The sequence below is a fragment of the Panthera tigris genome, chromosome A1, assembly GCF_018350195.1.
Source record: "Panthera tigris isolate Pti1 chromosome A1, P.tigris_Pti1_mat1.1, whole genome shotgun sequence".
In the NCBI taxonomy this organism is placed as follows: Eukaryota; Metazoa; Chordata; class Mammalia; order Carnivora; family Felidae; genus Panthera; species Panthera tigris.
In genome coordinates this window covers 204782341-204803391 of record NC_056660.1, presented here as the reverse complement: position 1 = coordinate 204803391, position 21051 = coordinate 204782341, and the positions used below count along the sequence as shown (strand labels likewise).

The 21051-nt window shown below is 39.8% G+C and overlaps 1 protein-coding gene and 1 long non-coding RNA gene across 23 annotated transcripts in view; one reads left to right on the top strand and one right to left on the bottom strand.

Moving 5' to 3' along the window:
• Positions 1 to 21051, bottom strand: part of PLCXD3 (phosphatidylinositol specific phospholipase C X domain containing 3) — a 219053-nt gene that overhangs the window by 188038 nt on the left and 9964 nt on the right. For 14 of the 21 annotated variants that reach the window (XR_006221024.1, XR_006221028.1, XR_006221020.1 and 11 more), the window contains exon 1: positions 2885 to 3534. The exons of 4 other annotated variants lie outside the window; for them this stretch is intronic. The gene's annotated coding sequence lies outside the window, so the exon portion shown is untranslated. Of the gene's footprint in view, positions 1 to 2884; positions 3535 to 8025; positions 8619 to 17338; positions 17472 to 21051 lie in introns of those variants that run through there. 3 more of the 21 variants (XM_042995794.1, XM_042995784.1, XM_042995775.1) reach the window with 3 other exon arrangements.
• Positions 3673 to 8009, top strand: LOC122241080. Of its 2 annotated transcripts, XR_006221044.1 has the most exons (4): positions 3673 to 4251; positions 5286 to 5351; positions 5914 to 5961; positions 7319 to 8009. It is a non-coding gene; the product is annotated as an uncharacterized LOC122241080 (long non-coding RNA). The 2 variants fall into 2 exon arrangements; XR_006221041.1 differs by lacking the exon at positions 5286 to 5351.

Here is a 21051-nt window from a genome sequence, read left to right as displayed (position 1 = left end):
ATTGGCTAAAATTTAAGAGTTTCTTAGGATTATTTGTATATTATAATTCTTCCTGCTTCTCATTACCACAGTGACAGAAACTATGCTCTTACAAGACTAGTCAGGTTTTCATAAAACTTTTTCAAACTAGGCCTGATAGCCCCCAGACCAGCTAGTTGTGTCCATTTGATTATCGTACACCATGCGTCTAACATCTCTCCACCACCTCCTTCAAGTCTTTTTCTTTTTGTTTGTTTATTTATTTTGAGAGAGAGAAAGCACGAGTGGGGGGAGGGGCAGAAAGAGAATTCCAAACAGGCCCTGCACTGACAGTGCAGAGCTCGACACAGGGCTGGAGCTCACGAACCGTGAGATCATGACCTGAGCCGAAGTTGGATGCCTGACTGAGCCACCCAGGCCCTCCTTCAAATCTTTCAATTTTCATTTAATGATTATTTACTGGCAACGGAGTGATGACCATCTCAAGTCTGTGCCATCATAAACTTCATGTTCCAGTAGAGGCGACAATAAATAATAACCCTACAAATATAAATTATAATGAGAAGGTTGTAATGTGTTCCACAAAGAAAGATAGAGGAGGAGGCATTTGAGTAGAGATATCCAAGCAAAGCGAGAAGCATGCAATCTTAGGGTGTGGATTTCCTGAAGAGGGCACAGCAATGATCTCACACTCTTTTTCCAAAATAATTCTGAAGAAGGGCACTTTTACTGCAATTTCAAAAAATCTGGTTATTTTCTTAACCACCATACAAACCAAGGAAGATAGCACTTTTTCTTTCTTATCATCTTACAGAATGACAAAGGTCAAATTCTGACAAGGGTCTCATGGCAGGAGAGCCTCCTTAAGCATCTAGCCTGCAATCTCTCAAACCACACTCTCTTTACTCCCTGTAATGATGTAATAAAGCTTCCTAATTAAAACATGCTTCATTCGTTGACAGCCAAGCTCTCTGCTCAGATTGCCAGCCAAAACTCAGGTTCAATGAAGTTCCTGGATCATCTGCAACCTGGTGGTTTCCTTTAGCCTAGCAGTTTTTTGCTGGTTTTTTTTTTTTTAAGTTTATTTATTTTGAGAGAGAAAGAGAGAGAAAATACACGTGGGGGAGGAGCAGAGAGAGAGAGAGAGAGAGAGAGAGAGAATTCCAAGCAGGCTCTGCACCGTCAGTGTAGAACTCAAACTCATGAACCCCGAGATCATGCCCTGAGCCAAAGTCAGATGCTTAACTGACTAAGCAACCCAGGTGGCCGTAGCTGAGTATTTTTAAGTTCACAGTTATCTAACAACCAGCTACACCTAGTTAAGGGGAAAATTGAACCCCCAATTAGACATTTGCCATGATATGAAATCAGAGAGGTGAAGGTGTTGCTGGGAAATCAGAGTCCATGATGCCAGGCCTTAAAGAGGAGATAATCAGGGAAGCCTGGGTGGCTCAGTTGGTTGAGTATCAGACTTCAGCTCAGGTCACAATCAAACTGTTTGTGAGCTTGAACCCCACATCGGGCTCTGCACTGACAGTTTGGAGCCTGGAACCTGCTTTGAATTCTGTGTCTTCCTCTCTTTCTCCCTCAAAAATAAATAAATATTTTTTAAAAAAGGAAGATAATCAAAATAGGGAGGCACAGTTTCCAGGAGGAAAATTGTCATGATAGACTGTGGTCAATTCATGCATATGGTGAAAGCTTTTCAAGGGAACTTGCAAATAAACATTAATATGAAAACAATGATAAGGTTAACTCCAAGAATAACCCTTTTCCTCCTATACATGATATACTCTGAAATTTGTGAGACTATCTCTCCATCTCCTCTAGAAAATTAGGGGGAATTTCCTAGTCCCCAAAGTTCTTCAAGTATCTCAGTAATAGGCTCTAGAAAAATGGGTAGACTTGCCTAATTAATGAATTTCTGAAAAAGCACTTTGAAAATCTCCCCATCAAAGGAGAGATTTAAGTGAAAGGATCATGCGGTTACATATTTATATCAAATAAGATGAAAAGGACAATGATGGGAAGTGATACAGTAGTTAATCAGGAAGACTGTACATGATTCTTTATCCCAATAATAGTCATTGTCAACAAGCACATTCAGATCATAGCCTGAAAGGAGATTCTGAGCGGCTCTACAGTAGCGAACTGAGTCTCTCTCTCAATGTTCTTTCACAAGAGATTAAAATAAATCTCACCTATAGATAGCAATTGCATTGGAAGACATAGCAATAACAGGTGCCACTTTCTAAGGATGAAGCTAAGTATTTTTCATGTGTATTTCATTTACAACCCACTTTAACTTACAACAACACTTTAAGCATGTACTAGTCGTCACTAACATAATATTATTATCATGTAACTCCACAGCTACTGAGTCTTGGAACCAGAATTCAAACCCAGCTCTAATTCCATAGTCTTGTTCCCCCAAACTTTGCATTATATTGCCCTAAGAATCCTCATTTTATTTTTCAGATTTTTAAAAATTTTTCTCTCTCCTTAATAATTTTCTATTTGTATTTACAGACCAGAAATAAGGTATAGTGCATCTTCTGGGTGATAGATGGACAACATATCTTTTTGGTGTTATTTGAAGCATTCTAGAGAATGCTTTGTTCATTTTGCATTGCTCTTCTAGCATGTTTAGCTTCAGAATTCAATAATGCGTATAATATTGTGTTACAAAGACAATACATTTCCTTTGAGGCATAGTGTTATTGAGACACTTTCAGTGCTGTGAAAAAAAATTAAAAGCTATTAAAACCAACACCGAGGAAAAATTAAAAACACGTAAATTTTTGACAAGATATCTTCAGAGCTATCAGGAATTCTCTGGGGTATATATCCTTCTGTGTCCAACCAATCCATCATGATTTTCTTCATCTAATACACAGGCACTTACCTAACCCTTCACACTATGTGGTCTGGGCACATGGGCAGTATTATCTGGGAGTCCAAATGGAAGACTTCCTTTACAGCACTGTAGTCTGTCGTCTCCAAATTTTATACAATTCCAAATTATTCTTCCACTATCCTTAGAAGGTAGAATTTCCACTTCTTGCTTTGAGTTCAGTTCATATCTTCATGAAATTTCTCTGCAGGTTCATCCAGAAGCATTAGGATCAATTAATCCTAGGCAGAAGTCGAATCGAGTGGAACCCAGCAGAGATCAGAGCAGTATGGACTAGGGAGCCAGAAATGGTGTGTCCTCCTTGGAGTTTACTCTACCATGTTGGGGAGACAGACGATAAATACAACAAACATGTAAAATATGTAGTATATCAGAAGGTGTGATACATACTGTATTAGTTTGCCGAAGCTTCCATAATAATGTACTACAGCTAGCTGGCTTAAAACAACAAAAGTTCATTCTCTCATAATCTGGAGGCTAGCAGTCTGAAATCAAGGTGTTAGTGAGACCGTGCTCCCTCTAGAACTCTGAGTAGACTCCTTTCCTGCCTCTTCCTAGTTTCTGGTGGTGAACATCAATACTTGGCTTTCCTTAGCTTGCAACTGCATTACTCCATTCCCTGCCTCTGTTGTCACTTCTCATTCTCCCTGTATGTCTCTGTCTTTCTATGATGTTTTCCTCCAGTCATAAAGGCATAAGTCATACTGGCTTACAGCCTACCCTCATGACCTCATCTTAACTTGATTAAATGGACAAAGACACTAGTTCCAAATAAGGTCATATTCACAGGCACAGGGGGTTAGGATTTTCAATAGATGTGTTTGGGGACACAATTCAACCCAAACTAGATGCTATCAGAAAAATGAAGGAGGAAAATTCATTATGACATGTGTGTAGGTGGGGAATAGGGGTCAGATGCATTTAAATAGAGTAGCCAAAATAAGTCTCAATGAAAGGAAGTATTTGCATAAAGATCTGAAGACAAGGGAGCCAGCCTGTGGATGGTCGCACAAGAGCATATGCAAAGACTCTGTGGAATATACCAGACGTGTTCAAAGAAAAGCAAGGAGGCCAGCATGGCTGGTGCAGATGAACAAGGGGTAAAGTGGTAGGAGATGAGTTCTGAGAAGTTATAAAGGAGCCAGATCATATGCAGACTTTGGGTTTTATTCCAAGTAATGTCGGATACCCTTGGAAGATTTTGATCAGAAGATAACATGATCTGGCTTCTATCTTAACAGGACCTTTCCAGCCACTGTTAAAAATATATAGTGGAAGAGAATGGAAGCAGGGATTCAGCTTATAAGGCTTTTGAAATAATCCTGGTGAGAGATGATGATGGATTGGCAGTGGAGATGGTAAGAAGTCGTTAGTTTCTGGATATTTTTTGAAGGTAGAGCTAACAAAATTTGCTGACAGATTGGTCATGGGGTGTGAAAGAGAGAGAGGAGTCAAGGATGACACAAGACTTTTTGCTACAGTAACTAAAAGAAGACAGTTGTCAATAATGTAGATATGTAGAATATGAAAATAGCTGGTGCTGGAGGGAAAATCAAGAGCTCAACAAACATGCTAAGTTCCAGTGCTTTTTTAGGTACATCTGAAATGTATGGAGATGTCCAATAGATAGTTGACTATATGAGCCTGTACATGTGAGAATTAACCTTGCCTGCTCCACATCTCACTTGGGCAGGTGCTGCTGTTGTAGCATGAGCAGAAGACTGAACAAAAGACTAAGTAGTTTGTTTGGAAAAATATCCAGAGGAAAAATGGAGGAATTTGTGTTTTCTCAAGATGCAACTTCAGAGTGCATACATTTTTTCGATATGTAGGCATTTATTATAAAGTTTGGCAGTTTTTAGAACTATACATTGCAAGCATTTCCAAAAGGTGGGAGACCTAACATAAAATATCTTGCTTTGTTATTAGTATAGGACCCCACAGATGAGAGAGATGATCCAGACAGGAGAGAGAAGCAGATTAGCGCTATTCATGGAGGCGGAAGGGAGCGTGGCTCTTTAATAGGTAGTGGCAGGAGGTTCCTCTTTATCCCTTCCAAAGAAGAGGACTATCATGGGCTCTGGGAGGGAAGGATCCACAAAGCACCAACAATAGGCCCTATGTGGGACATGTCCCAGTTTAGAAGAGTGTAGGGTAGTCTCTCCAGCTCTGCCTGGGGAGCATCTCTCTCAACAAGAGGAGATGCACTTCCCAACACATGCTCTCCAACAAGAGCAACCATTCTCCAGGGCATCAATGGCACTGGTAATCACATGCTTCATTCTGCCAAGAAATGGAGCTAGAAGTATATGTGTGTGGGTGTGTGAAGTGGAGCTGAAATTCAAGCACTTACCCCAGATTTCCCTCCATCCTTTCACTGTTTCTCCTCTAGGTTCATGATCTAAGATATTTGACAGAAAGGCATCATGACCTTGAGCTCCAAAGTTGGGGTCTGGAGGTATTTTCAACCATGGGCTCTGTCCCCTTTCTCTCCATTCAACTACCAGTCCCACAGAAAAGTCATTCGGTGTGGATACACCCATCTTCTAGAACACATCTGGGCTGTTAAGAGATGCTACAAAGGTTTAAGTGACTTTAAGAAATATAAATGTTATACAGATCTAGTTAGCTTCTCTATGCCACAGATTAATAGAAGGTTTTTAATTTTCCTTTAACGCAGCCATATAAAAAGTTCACTAATCATTTTACAGAGGAGGAATAGGAAGGCAAATTGGTTAGTGACTTGTTCAAAGTCTTACATTTTGTTACCCTTGGAAATAAGGGTAGAATACAAGTCTCTCTTGACTTCTCAACCACTTTCTCATACCCTACTCCATACTTCACTGTAACCATATGGCTGCAAATATCTACACTATGTGCCACACTTAGAGCATCAACATATAGCTCTGGAAAGAGCTTCAGGTGTCCTCTTGCTCCAGGTAAATTACAATCAAGTCTTCTTGATATCTTAAAAACATTTCTAAATATTTAATATTTACAAATATTTCTAAATATCTTAGATCATCAACCTAGAAGAGAAACCGTGAAAGGATGGAGGGAAATCTGGGGTAAGTGCCTGAATTTCAGCTCCCCCTCACATACCCACACACATATACTTCTAGCCCCATTTCCTGGCAGAATGAGGCATGTGATCACCAGTGCTATGGACGCCCTAGAGAATGGTTACTCCGAAAGGTAGCCTTATATAATTAAATGGCTGCATATCTTGAAGTCAGGGAGCTGCCTACGAATCAAGACTGTTACTCACTCCCTCTGTGACTTAGAGCTTTTAGGAGCTTCTGCCTCCTCATCTATAAAATGAAGATAATAACACTCATACCAAAGACTTGCTTAAATGATTAATTGTGATGTTGTATTTAAAGAATATAACAAGCACAAAAAAGGGATGACTGAATAATATTATTATTTTCAAAGGAAAGCTGCTAAATAAAGTGCGTTTGAGTAGAAAGAGGTAAGAAGCAGTTATGAACTGCACAGTAAAATGCAAAAGAAAAAAAAAAACCCTGCATACAAATAGATAATATGATTGTGACTGGGTAACCAGAGGCCACTGGGACTAAATCAGTTGGTAGGATCAGGGATATTACCCAGCTTGAAACTTTTTTCTCATTTTGATGTGTATCTTTAGCGCATAGTACCAAGAATTTTGGAAATCTATCATTAGCAAGAATAAGTTAGAAGATGAAGAGGAAGAGAAAGGAAGAGAATAGAAGTGGGTACAATGTACACAGTATACAGAGATACATGTGTGCCTCAGAAATACTTGCCCATAAAGATACCTTTTGAAGTCAAAAGGAAATATAGACACATGGTCTTGGTTGGCAGTGCCCATAAAATCACCCACTACTGCTCTCATCCTTGAGGAAAAATGTCTCTTGCATGGAGGGAGGGTCTTAGCAGAATATAGGAGGATCCTAGAGAATACTCAGGCCAGACAGCCCTCCTCATTACACTTGTGGGAAAGGTGAGGCAAAGAATGACTTCCCACCTCCATGATGCTAGGGGTAGCCAAAGAGCAAATCTGATCCTTTACCTCCAGTGCTCTGCATACATCATTTGACAGAAATAAACTTTGAAAAGCTCATCATCATTATTTCTGAATAAGCAGAGGCAGGTATGGCAAAGGGGGCCATGGTTTTCTTCCAGCTTCTTGCGGAAGCTTCCTCTGCTTCCAGTTAATGTTCCCTCCAGCCAAAGGGAAATCTAGGATTCGCCCTGACAGGCTGTGATCTCCCTCAAGAATGTGATACTGTTTTCCTCCACTGCGGCACAGTTGGCCTTGTTAATGAGGCCCTAGGGGCAGAGTTCATGTTTGCCAGTGCCTCTCTCACCCTGGTTGCTGATTACAACCCGGCATCCAAGCTTCAGAGAGTTTATTACCATATGTTCCATTTCCCTTTTTAGCACTGTTTGGGCTCTGTGTTCAGAGACAAGGTACTTCCTACAGTTGGGCTGCAGCAGTTTTTAGAAGATGACTAGAGCTCTAACAAGAACACCGAGCTTTGTCAAAGACACCGTCTGGAAGAGAACATTCTCGCTTTCATGAAGAGCTCTGTTTCAGCACAAGATTACATATACATGTTAAAAGGTTCTATCAGCTAGCCTGGGCAGGCAGAGTTTCTCTTGCTGTACTAAACTTACCTCTCGCAGTGCCAGCCTCACTAACATTAAGAAACCCAGTCAGGGTTTGGATGGAAGGAAATCTCAGACAGGTGTAATGTTTCCTTGTAGTTGGAGAAGCAAAACAGATTCTGCAAATTAACTTCTTGTTTGTTTCTCCTGGGATGATTTGCCAGTAGGGCTGACATAAGCAAAGAATTTCTCCTGCAAATCCCATGCTCTGATTGTGAAGGAAAGGCTTATAGAATTAAAATCCTGTAACTGTTGTCCCTTAAAGCACGAATGCTTTTATTTATAGTCTGGTTTAGGAAATGTTTTACAAGTGTGATTTGTGTTTATATTTAAATACCCTGGCCACCCCCACATATAATGTGATCAAACTTACTGAAAAAGATTCATGTAGCAATATTTATACCACAGGCAGAAAAAGGCTACAGAAGCTCATAAATATTAACTTGCCAGTGTAGAAATACAATTAAACCATGTATTACCTATCTTTCTTCTTCCAAAAGTCTTAATAGATTTCTTTCCAGTTTATGGCCATGATTCCCAAAGGAAAATTCCTAAGTTGCCCTGGTTTCCTTAGTAACAGAATCAGGTATAAATTTTGCTCCTATAGTTCCAAACATCTGTATCCAAGCAACATATTAAAGTGCACTGCCAACGGATGTATGTATAGTTTGTGGGTAAGCTTGACTTTACAGAAGAGGTTAAGAGGCAGGAAAAAGAAAGGCATAAAAAGCAAAAGAAGCAGATAAAACCACAAGGAAAAGTAGTACTGTTTCTCAGTGTTTAAAAAAATTTCTCAGTTAAGTGTGCCCCAAAAAAGGGGTTGGTCAAGCTATTTTTCAATAAATTACTAATTTCCGGGGGAGTTCACAGTTTGGGGTTAAATGATATACTTTACTAGATTCTTCTGTAGCTGGCCATTCTAGCCTGAAAGGTAACTCAAGAAAGCTTCCTGGTTATCCTCAAAAGTCCTTATTCCTTGGCAGGATGGAGAGATTTCATAGAGGCCCAAGGTCTTGGCCATGAGTAAGAGAGACTATAGAGTAGCAAACTCTTCAGCCAGAGCAGAATGCTAACTGTTCTAAAGGGCCTTTGGTATTCCAGAACTCAGACTTGTATTCTTAGCATAATCCTTCTTACTTCAACGGATAACTGAAGGCACAGACTGGCAATTCTGCCTGGAATTCCATATGCACTTGAAACTAAACTCTTCAAGACACATAAATTCTAGACTCTAAAACTAAGGACACAAATCAGTTCTGTGCCCTTGGGAAATACTTGTTATTTTCTTGAAGACTTAGCTGCCTCATCTTCAAAACAGGAATAACCGGGGAGAGGGGGATGGGGGAGTTACTGTTCAATGGGTACAAAGTTTTAGTTCAGGATGTTGAAAACGTCCTGGAGATGGATGCTGGTGATAGTTGCACAATAATGTCAATGTACTTAATGTCACTTAAAATGTTTAAAATGGTAAATTTCATGTGGTATATATCTTACCAAAATTAAAATAGGAATAATAATAGTACCCCCCCACCCCGGGATTGTTTTGAGAATTACATGAGATCATGAATAGCTTTGTATAGTGCCTGCCACAAAGTAAGTGCTCAATAAATGGTCATATTATTGTTGTGATTCATGTTAACATGAATAAAAATGGACTCTTGAACCCCTATAGGAGTCACAATCAGCATCAGTGCTTATCAGTCCCTATCTCATTGCCTGTCTCCTCTCCATTGCACTGACCCACTTTCACATCTTGGCCCACAGTCCCTCTTTTCACTATTTTCCTATTTCAAGTCTGCCTTCTCCAATATCCTTACATTAGGCACAGTTACCACAGAGTCAAAAAAAAACAAAAAACAAAAAACAAAAAAAAAACATTTGGGAAGGTCAAGCTCTTTTATTAGAGTTGCATATAAAAACAACCTTAAAGAAAACTATTTTAAATTCAGCTGCCAGTTGAAAAAATATCTTGCAGAGTAACTCTAAAGTTTTGGCAGCTGTGAGACTAGCCATGGGTAAAACTGCAAAATAAATGTGATTTCTGTTTCCTCCTGTTTTGGCTTCGATGGGAGTGATACCAACCACCAGTATTTCACAGTTTAGAGTGATTTTCACAGGTGTCCGTTCACTCACTTCATCTACCCTACAGATGACAACCCCATGAACAGTCACTCCCGACCCTGAAGTTTGATGGTGTCCAGTTGCCTTTATACACTCTTGATACCCTAATAGGATCCACATTCCAAGCCCCTCCTCTTCTTCCAGACACCCAAAACGATAAATTGCTAGAGCTAAAAGCACTTTGGAAATCTTTCAGTTGATGCTCTTCATCAATAAAAACTGGAACCTAGCATGGTTAGACAACGAGACCTACCTTTCCTATCTCTGCTTTGGATCCCACCATATCCAATCTTCTCAGAGACTTTGTACTATTAGGTACTCCCTCCCTCTTCCGTAACTATAATTTTGCTTCACAGCTTTCCTTTCCAATTTCTATTTATATATGTTCAATGCTCCCACCTTTAAAAAAAACTTTCTTCCCACTCCTGGTTTCTGTTTTTCCATTCACAGTCCAATTTCCCAAAGGAGTTAACACTCTTTTCATATCATCTCCCCTCACTCAACTTCACAAGCCAATGTGGGTTAATGTCTCCCCTTATCACTCTTCCAAAATTGTTCTTTCAGACCAACAACTTAAGTCTGCTAAGTCTTTATATTCACTTTTCAATCGCATCTTGCTTGATTTTTCAATAATATATGATAATATATGATACTGTTCAAATACTTCCCTCTTAAAATAATCTTCCATTGACTTCCTTGTTGCTACTCTCTCTTGGTTTTTCTCCAACTCAGTTTCAACATTTTTGGCTAGCCACCCCTCTCTGTCCATACATTAAAGGTTAGAGTGCCTCAGGGCTTTATCCTGGACCATTTTTGCTTTAGCTTTTATTCTGTAAACTCTTCCTGGGATATTTTTTTCTGCTTCAATTTTTAATTGGCTAATAATTCTGAAATCACTTGCTCCCGAGCTTTATATATAAATGCCAACCCGAGGCCTCCACTTTGAAGATCTGTAAGAAATCTCAAATTCAACCTAGTCATATCATTTTCCTCCCAAAACATGCTCCTTCTCTTGTTTTTTATTTTAATTAATGGTCTTATTATGCACCCAATTGGTTAAGTAAAAAATCTGTAAAGCATACATCTCCCTCTTCTTGAATCCCATGTTATACATTCATCCTTTTATGCACTGAGACAATTAAGTGCCTACTAGGCAGTAGGCACCAGGCACTATTCCAAACAATCACTTCTAATTTATTCTGTTTAGTCCATTCTATTACCTAAATAGTGATCTAACTTGCTAAGTTATCTCTTCCACCACTCCTATCATGTATGCTCCAGGTCTTACCTGAACTACTACAACAACCTAACTGACTGTGCCACATTCACTCTTGCTTTCTTTATTCCTTTTTATTTTGTATTGAATCCTCTCTATTACCAAGTCTTAATCATAGAAACCTTCAAAGAAATTTTACGATGAACAACGTACATTCCCCAGTTGTTAACATTGTACTGTATTTCTTTATTTCAGTCTTTTGATATAATACTTTTATGAATGTAAAACTATTCAAATTTTATCTATACTATTTGAAAGTAAGTTATAAATAACATGAGAATTTACCCCTATGACTTCAGGGTACACACCTTAAGAATATGGAGAATGTCTTGTATAACCACAATACCATGTCTAATAAAATTAAAAATAATTCCATGATATCCTATAATAGCCAGTCCATATTTCCAATTCCCCAGTTGCCCAACGAATGTCTTTTGTGGTTGCTTCCTCTACCTGGATTAACTCATTGCATTACATTGTTATATCTCTTTTAATTCTTATTTTAGAATTGTCTCCATTTTTCTATGACACTGAATTTTTGTTAAGTTCAAGATAGTTACACTGTAGAATGTCCCACATTCTGAATGTGTTGGCTTATTTCCTCACTTTGAGATGCTAAATTTTAGCACTTGGTTAAGGTGTTGACTGACAGCTCTAGGCTCTCTTCATTGTAACTGTACATGTTTCCCTTTCCAATTTGAAAGTGATTTGTCAGGTGATCCCCAGCACCATGCTACTATACTGTCCCCTCGACCTTCCATCCAATGGTTGAGCATCCATCCATGATCACTGGCTGCATCAGTTATGAAGCTGGGTGAATCTTTTCAAAATGTAAATCTGATCCTTATTTTTCTTCATTTTCCATTACTACAGAATGAAGCTCAAAACCCTTAGAATGCCTTCTGAGCCCCTTCAAAGTCTGCTTATCTCCCAAACTGTCTTCTCCCCTCTCCCCCCATCCCTCATTCCACACAGTCTACCCAAATTGGTTTTCTCTCAGTTCCTCTGCCTGGGAACGTCACACATCATGTTCCCTCACTTTGAAAAGTAACTCCTACTCATCATTCAGGTTTCTTCTTACCTATTATTTCATAGGAGAAGCTCTTTCTTGCCTCCTGGACAAGAATAGCTTCCTCCACAATACGCCTCATTGTACCCCATATGTGATCCTCATCAGCTTCAGAACTCCCATTCGATAGTGGCTGCACTGGTTATCCCACAAGCTAACAGAGGATCCTTGGGGAAATAGGAAAATTAGACTGAAAGTCCATATATCCTCCCTTTAACAATGCATTTGACCTTCTAAATATCCGCTTTTCTATTCTTTATGTTTTGGTTTTTTTTGTTTTTTTTTTTTTTTTTTAGAGGGGAAGAAAAACACATGACTTGAAGCAAAGCTGGAAGTCTCTGTAAAACCAGATAATAATGTTTTCTTTTAAGCTAATCTCTTTTGCAAAGCTGTGGATTCTGAATGCTCTGAGTAGGCAATAGAAGTTCTGGTTCTTTGAAGGGATAAAATATCCAAAAACAGTTTCACCCTGATTTTTAGCTCTAGGGAAAAGAAGAGAAGTTGTCTGATACACTTTCTGTGTAACTACTGTTGATAAAAAGGTTTGACCTGAAATTTCTGTCCCTCTGCTCCCTCCAGAGGAGGATTAAAGGGGAGATAAATGATAATGTGCTTAATTTTTCTTCTGGCAATTTCAGCTTCCATTAAATTTCACTTTTCAAGTTCTTTTAGCTTTCTGAGATTCTTACTGTTAACAGAAACAATAATTGCCATTATGATGATGATGATAACATAGCAGCTGCACTTTTATACTTCCACCTGGAGAACATCAAAACTTCATGCATTATTATCATTTTAGGTAAGAGAACACATCTGTAGACTAACTCCTCTGGTAACAGTCAGGGTGTGTACCTCTGAGGCCAGTACTTTCAACCACTCAATCCTGCATGCCAATGGGTAGCCCTCAACCACATTAATAATACAGTGGCAGGCAACTTAGAAGCTACTGGGGCACCTGGGTAGCTCAGTCAGTTAAGCATCAAACTTGGGCTCAGGTGATGATCTCATGGTTTGTGAGTTCAAGCCCCACCTCGGGCTCTGTGCTGGACAGCTCAGAGCCTGAAGCCTGCTTTGGATTCTGTGTCTCCCTCTCTCTGCCCCTCCCCTGTTCGCACACACACTCTCTCTCTCTCTCTCTCAAAAATAAGTGACAGAAAGAAAGAAAGAGAAAAAGAAGCTACTAAAGAAGGAAATACAGCTTGAAGCAAATTTACAACTTTTTCAATAAGAGATTAAGTCATGTCCATACTGCGTATATTCACCGCAAACCAACACTTTGGCCAGCAATAAGCAGGACGCTCTTCTACACATTTCTCACTTTTTTCCAGTTTCCCGTGCCCATCCTGAGGATGGTTTTCTAGACCCAGAGTCTACTTCTTTCCATTCCATCAGGTTCACAAAGAGAAGTTTCTCAATTCCTGTTATTCCTCTTCACTACACCCCTCCTGTGCCTCGTGGTCTTCTAGGGCAAAAATCTTGGCCAATTTTAGTAATGTACTTCACAGAGTCAGCCGCTGGATTTAAAAAAAGAAGGAGAAGAAAAGAAAAAAAAGTTTTGGAGGACCAAGCAAAATGAGCTCTTGGTCCAAAATGACTGGTCCAAGTCTAGATGAGGGCAGTCCTTGACAAGAAAAAGATGGGAGGTGAGGCCTAAGTGTAAAGGAACCAGAGGCTATTGACCTTTTCCAACAGCCATATTTCAAGTTCGTTCTCATAAGCTTTTACTGAATCCATGCTCCTCGAAGCCTCCTCATCTCTGAGCTCCTCTTGTCTCCTGAGAGGCCACTCACTTATGGCTAGCAGATACTTGGGTATCCCTTTTAAAATAATGAATGAAGGTCATTATTTGAAACATGGAATTAAACAGCCACACAAGGGATCCTTCCTCCATCATACTATTTGATCAAAGGTCACATGTCAAAGCCCACTGAAGACAAAATCTATAATCAATGAGTTTAGATAGTACTCTTGTAATGAATCAGGTAGGTCCAATAGTCTTCATCATAAATTATTGAAAGTGCATGGAAAAGTATAGAGAAACTGAGTATAAAAATAACTAACTATATTAAATATTTACAGAATGCTTACTACATATGTGCTTGACTCTAAGGATAAAGGTCCCCATCCCTACGGGACCAGTGGTCTTCCAGGGGGACAGATACACCAACAGTTTACAAAGCATCCACACATAAATAACTGTGTAATAATTTATGTGGGGTCACAATGATAGATTATCCCTGGGAGAGACAGAAGAGAGTTCACAGCAGAAGTACAATATGGAAGGGGGCTTAAAGAATCAGTAGGAGTTGGTTAGGTTTAGCAAAACCAATGGCATTTGAGGACAGAAATGTAGCAACATATCATTTTTTGCTCGACAATACTTTTCTGGGCACGTTTTTCATCTTAGTTTCATTTCCCCATCCATAGCACATGGCACCTACCACACACCATCAGGTAATTTTGTTAATAGGTTTAAAATGAAGGTTCCATATTCAGTTAAATGACATGAGATGGGAAGAAAAATGTGCTGCACAGGAAAGTCAAATATAGATAGCTTTATTAGATTGCATATAATTGAATAAAATCATTTGATGTGGAAAGGTTTGCCGTCTTTCCCTGATACCTTTTGCCTGATGATTTATTTCTTCTTTCCCTTTTCCTCAAGGAGAAAAAAGATGAAATTTCTGCTATGTGTAGCTTCTTGGGAAGATCACACAGAAGGAAGCACTATAGTTCCTGAGACCTAACTGCACCCAAGTGTCAGGAATATGTCATGGGGCCATAGAGGCATAGATAAGATTTGGTCTTAGAACAAAGATCCAAGCAGGGCCTGGATAGCGTGGATGACAAAGTTCTTTGAGGTAGAACAATAAGAGACCTCCAGTTTGGGGGTAAAGGAGAACAGAAGCAAATAGGAGAATTTAAAATAGTTGCCATGAGGGGCACCTGGGTGGCTCAGTTGGTTAAGTGTCCGACTTCAGCTCAGGTCATGATCTCACAGTTCGTGAGTTCAAGCCCCACGTTGGGCTCTGTGCTGACAACATAGAGCCTGGAGCCCACTTCGAGTTCTGTGTCTCTCCCTCTCTCTGCCCCTCCCCTGACCCTGCTCTCTCCCTCTCTCTCTCAAAAATAAACATTTAAAAAAATAATAAAATAAAATACTTGCCATGGAATATATATTTGTATCCTTCTCATTGAGAGAAAAGGACAAGTAAACATTAGAATTTCTGTTGGGGTTTGGTTTGTGTCGATATGACCATGCTCTGACGTTGACCTACATGGGGAATAGCTCCAAAATATTTCATATATAAGATACATAATTCTTTAGAGTTCGTTATGCTTAGCAATATGGGAAGGAGACCAGGATGGGAATTTACATTTATTAAACACCTGTCATATTTACCATATTTTAAGCATTTTGTTAAACATCTTACATATGTCTACATGTTCTACTCATATTGGGTTCCTTCACCTTACTTTCAGAGCTTCCCACTAGTGGGAGCCTCTAGCTGCTAGTAGCTGTTCTGCTGCACCAGGTTTGTATACTGAGACTCCCAGGGCCAGACTTCCCCTCCACTCAACAATTTTGGGCTACAAGACATATCCGATATTTTTTAAAATCTCTATAAAAATGTACCTACGTGTCAGTTCTCAGTTGGAGAACTGATGTACAATTTACATACTGTTTTCCCACAAACCACTCCCCACGCAGATGTAATATTTGTAAATGTGATTGTACGTTAGATTCACCCTACCCGTGCAGTGGTTATTTGCGCTTGTCCCTCCCTACTAACAAATGAGATGTTTTCAAAGACTGAGAAAGTCCACCTCTATGTAGCCAGATGCAGTGGCTTCAGGGGGACTTGCCACTGTCTCAGACAGCTTTACAGAGTGCTCCCCCTTTGTAATGGCTTCCAAGAGCTCCTGTAACAGATTACTACAAACTCGGTGGTTTAAAATAAAACCCAGAGTTTACTTCCTCCTTCTTCTAGAGGCCAGAAATCTGAAATCAGAAGTGTGAGGGGAGCCTGGGTGGCTTAGTTTGTTGAGTGTCTGACTCTTGATTTCAGCTCAGGTCATGATCTCATGGTTCATGAGATCAAGTCCCACAATGGGCTCTGTGCTGATAGCGTGGAACCTGCTTGGGATTCTCTCTAAATAAATAAATAAACATTTTTCCAAAATTAGAAAAAAAGGGGGGGGCGCCTGGGTGACTCAGTCAGTTAAGTATCCAACCTCGGCTCAGGTCATGATCTCATGGTTCGTGGGTTCAAGCCCCACATCAGGCTCTGTGCTGACAGCTCGAACCTGGAGTCTGCTTTGGATTCTGTGTCTCCCTCTCTCTTTCTGACTCTCTCTCTCTCTCTCTCTCTCTCTCTCAGAAATAAGTAAACATTAAAAAAATTTTTTTAATTAAAAAAAAAAGAAGTGTGAGCAGGGCCACACTTGCTCTGAAGTCTCTAGGGAAGGATCCTTGCCTCTTCCAGCTTCTGATGGCTCCTGGCATTCCTTGGTATGTGGATCATAACTCTAATTTCTGTCCGTGTTTTCACATGTCTGGTAAAGGACACCAGCCATTGGATTTAGGACTCACCTTAAATTCAGGATCATTTCATCTTGAAATCCTTAACTAATTATGTCTGCCAAGACCATGTTTCTAAATGAGGTCATATTCTGAGGTTCTAGTTAGACATCAATTTGCAGGGGACCCTATTCAACACTTTAACATCATCAAACCAAGGGGAGAAAACAAACGTCCCCCTGAAACCTCTCAAGACATGGCTCCATGTTTTTCTATCTACCTATCTCATGAGATGGCTTTGCATCAAGGCAGTTGCATCTTGCCCATTTGTTACCCCCTGATGGTCTGCAAAGAAGCTGCCTCCTAATATGCAGCTCAAACATTTTGTCTCCTTATTGCCTTTCAGCATCTGTTTCCATGAGTCAATTTTGAAATGTCCATACAACCCAGTATACTCATGGATATTTAAAATTACTTTTCAACCTGTGCCTTCCGCAGGATGACTGATTTGTGAGTTTCTCACATATTGAGAATTTCTCTCTACAATGATTTTCCTCTAGTCCAATCTGCATTTTAATAAACTGGATTCTAGATGTGGCTCAGGTACTACCTGTTGTGTTCATTTTAAACACATTCTTGTATTCTTTGAGCCACTTTTCACTTTATGACAGTTTTCCCACTTCAGCCAATTTGAACTAAGCTTTCCAGGTGAGCATTGGAAAATTGGTAAAATCTATACCACTCTTGCTGCCTGAGTATAAAGTCCATGTTTTCTGAACATGAAGCCAAGACATATGGTCTAACCTGGATGAATGCAGTCACTGGAACTACATATGCGAAATCCAAATTTCTCTGGACGGTCAACTTGTCACAGGAGCCATCAAGAAACACGAAGCCACATTTTGTGAAAAACAGCCAACTATAGTGCCCTTGCCTTCTGCAAAGACAAAAATACTTCCGTGAAAAGAATATTCTCTCATCTCAGATCTCAAAATTGTCCACCAGATTTAGAATCAAAACTAAGACAGGAAATAGAAAAGGCACCGCAGTTCCAGAATAATTTGTTAGTAAAGCATGATTTACCTTAATATGTACATACTTAATATTTGTTTTAATGTGTGTAAACATAGCATTATCCCAAGATTTAATATAGGTGACTCTAAAATCAATTGTCTTACCAATGAAGGCTTATACAGATGCTTAAGCTTTAATCCATAAAGTGGCAAGGATATTCTAGACAATCAATTTAGTAATGCAATATATGCACATTAACGAACAAAGTAGACAGAAGGTTTCTGACTCATTGCAAAATGCAATATCTTTGCTTTTGTTTTTTAAAGGCATTTTTATAACTTTTCAACTCATAATTTATTTAAACATGTTCACTTTATTTTCTTAGTTAACAAGATATTATTAAATAAGGTAATTAGGCTATCTATTCAAAATATTTAATTTCCTTCTTGTAAAAAGAATTTTTTAAAAAATCTGTTTGCCTTCCCTTCATCATTTTACAGTTATCTGAAAATAGCTTCTCATCTCTTTAGCTGCTTTTGGCTGAAAAAAGAAAAACATATTTATCTTTATTCATACTCTATTTCAGGTCAGGGTCCTCCTTCCTGAGTCTGCTAACAGCTCAAATGAAGTCCAGCCATTATCCTTTGGGCACAGTATAAGTAAATAAACACAATTCAAATAAAACAGAATTACCTGCAGGAAATAACCTTTCTTTTTTTTTTTTTAATGTTTATTCATTTTTGAAAGACACAGAGAGACAGATCACAAGCAGGGGTGGGGCAGAGAGAGGGGGAGGATACAGAATCTGAAGCAGGCTCCAGGCTCTGAGCTGTCAGCACAGAGCCCGATGCGGGGCTTGAACCCATGAACCGTAAGATCATAACCTGAGCCAAAGTCGGACACTTAACCGACTGAGCCACCCAGGCGCCGGAGGAAATAACCATTCTAATGCCAGCAATAAACAGCTCAATCTCAAGTTTGTCCAGTCCTCCAATGCTTATATTTGATGTTTCATTCTTAACAAATCTCTATAAATGGATATACAGTTAAGATCTGGCCTCTCTGGGAAAAATCCACATTCTTCCCCTATACTCCCTTGCTCTGAACTCAGGCACATATTCAGATGGACACACTCCTGCCTTGCTCTGTTCCTGCTCTCCCATGTGGATTCCTCGTGACTCCGCAGTCCCTCTCATCCATGCCATCCCAGCTCACTCCTGGACAATCCCAGCTGCAAGAGTTGCAAATACAAGTTGAGGGTCTCCTTAAGTCACACCATTGTTTCTGAGGCCTCCCTTAGGCCAAGCACCTACCTGGTAACAGGCCCCTCTCTAGTCACAGTGCTGGGCACAGTGCTCAGACCCAGGCAGCCATAGTGCTTTGCCCTATGATGACTGCTCTAGTTTGGGCACATGAAATGATCAGCTAAAAATGATCAGAGCATCAGGTAAAAATGAAAACTCTTTTTCCTTCTCTGTTTCCTACTAAAAGGATAGAAGTCCTGAATTCTGTGGCTTTGTTTCCTGACACATTTATAGCAAAAGGGAATGAGAGAAGCAGATGCTAGAGATCAGGAGATAATGCCATGGATCACTCCCATGATCCAGTTGCCCTAGAGGATGCTCTCATTCTCTAGTTGGATACAAAAAACAATACATTCTCTCTTTTAGATTAAATGAGACTTAGTTGGATGTGTGTCTCTTACAACTGAAATAACCCTGTTATCAAAAGGGTAGGAATCTGGAAACAAAGTTGAGAATAAGCCTTAAGCACACTGTCAACTGGGACCAACTGGAGATTTAACCTTTTAAGGGGAGGTGAAGGTGGTGGTAATAACTGGAGAGGGAACTAGAGCACAAGAATGAGAGAGGAGAAGTCCAAATGGATCCCCAAACTAAGCACATTGTTTTAAGTAGAGGTGGGTCAAGTAATCTCCAGAGTTCTATATCTCAGAGAAACCACAAGGTCTGAGATAAATAAGAGATATGTGGCAGCAGATATCACAGATTTGGTCTTTGGGAGACTGAGATTTTTATCATAAAAAATACCTGTTTAAAGGACTGAGATACCAGGCAATGACTTGGTACAGGAAAATGAGCCATGAGTAATTAGGAGTTGGTACACCAGAATCCTACTAGGCCAAAACAAAAGACCAGCTTATATAAATTCCTTTAGCCATTATATGCACTCCACCTAGGGGTTTGATTGACCCCATAATCTGGGATGGAATGAAATAAGTTGCAAGGACAGGTCTTTGAAGCCCCAGCTACTGCAGGGAGAATATGGCAGAACTGAGAAAATCCCTTCCCTACCTTGCATCTCTAACAGCCAGTGAAAAGGAAGCACTGGATGTTCTGGTTATCTACTGCTGTATAACAAACCACCCCTAAATCATTTTCCTATATCTCATAATCTTGGGGGTCAAGAATATGGGCAAGTCTCTGCTGAGCAATTCTTCTTCTCACTTGGAGTTTATTGGGATCACTTGTGCCTGGTAGCCTGTTTCTTAAGTCCTAGAAGACTCCAACAGCTTCACTCCCATGCCCAAAACCTTAACAAGAATAACTGCAAGCCTGGGCTCAGCTGGGTCCCTCTCTCTCTTCATGCAGTCTCAGAGCCTCTCCCTGTGGTCCCTTCACTAGAGTAGTTGAACTTCTTACGTGGCATCTTAGAATTCCATGAGAGTACCGTAAAAGATACCTGTCTTCTCAAATGCCAGGTTCCAACTGGCAGAGCATCATTTCTATCATATTCTATTGGTCAGATTGACAGTGGCCAGCCCAGATTCAAAGGGAGGGGAAATAAACTTTTGCCTTTCCATGTGAAAAGAGTCAAAGAATTTTTAGCCATTTTTAATCTACTGCAGAGTTCCTCCAGGACTCTTAAAAAGGCCACACACTTGTCATGGCTACAACTTTGGGGTGTTGCCTTGTTTTTATGTTCAACCTCTCCCTTCAAATCTCATGTCTATAAATTTCTTCAGGTGAGTTCAATAAACCCTCATTTATTCACTACTCACTAGAAGAGAATAATGTTCCAGAAACAGGGCTAGGCTCTGGGAATATAATGATAAGCAAGGCAGATGGATCATGTCTGCCTTTATGCAGATTACATTCTAATAGAGAGTATAAGAAAGGAAAAGCAATCACTATACTCTCTAATAAGTTCCATGATGGGGTGTTTGGAGCATGGACCATGCTCCAGAAGAGGTGAAATATAAAGGGTGACCTACAAATGAATAGCGGCTAGCCAGACAAAGAGGGCAAGAGCATCTGAGGCAGAGACAGCAGTGTGCAAAGGTCTGAAGTTTTTATAGACAGCTCATGTCAATATGCTTCTAGAATAAAGTGGAAAAGGCCTGAGGGGTACATAAAGGACAAAGGAGTTGAAAGAGGAGGCTGGAGAAGTAATCAGAAGCCAGATCAAAAAGAGCTTTATAATCATTTTAAGAAACCAGGACTTTATTCTTAATGTGGAAATCCAAGAATAATGGAGAACTGAAG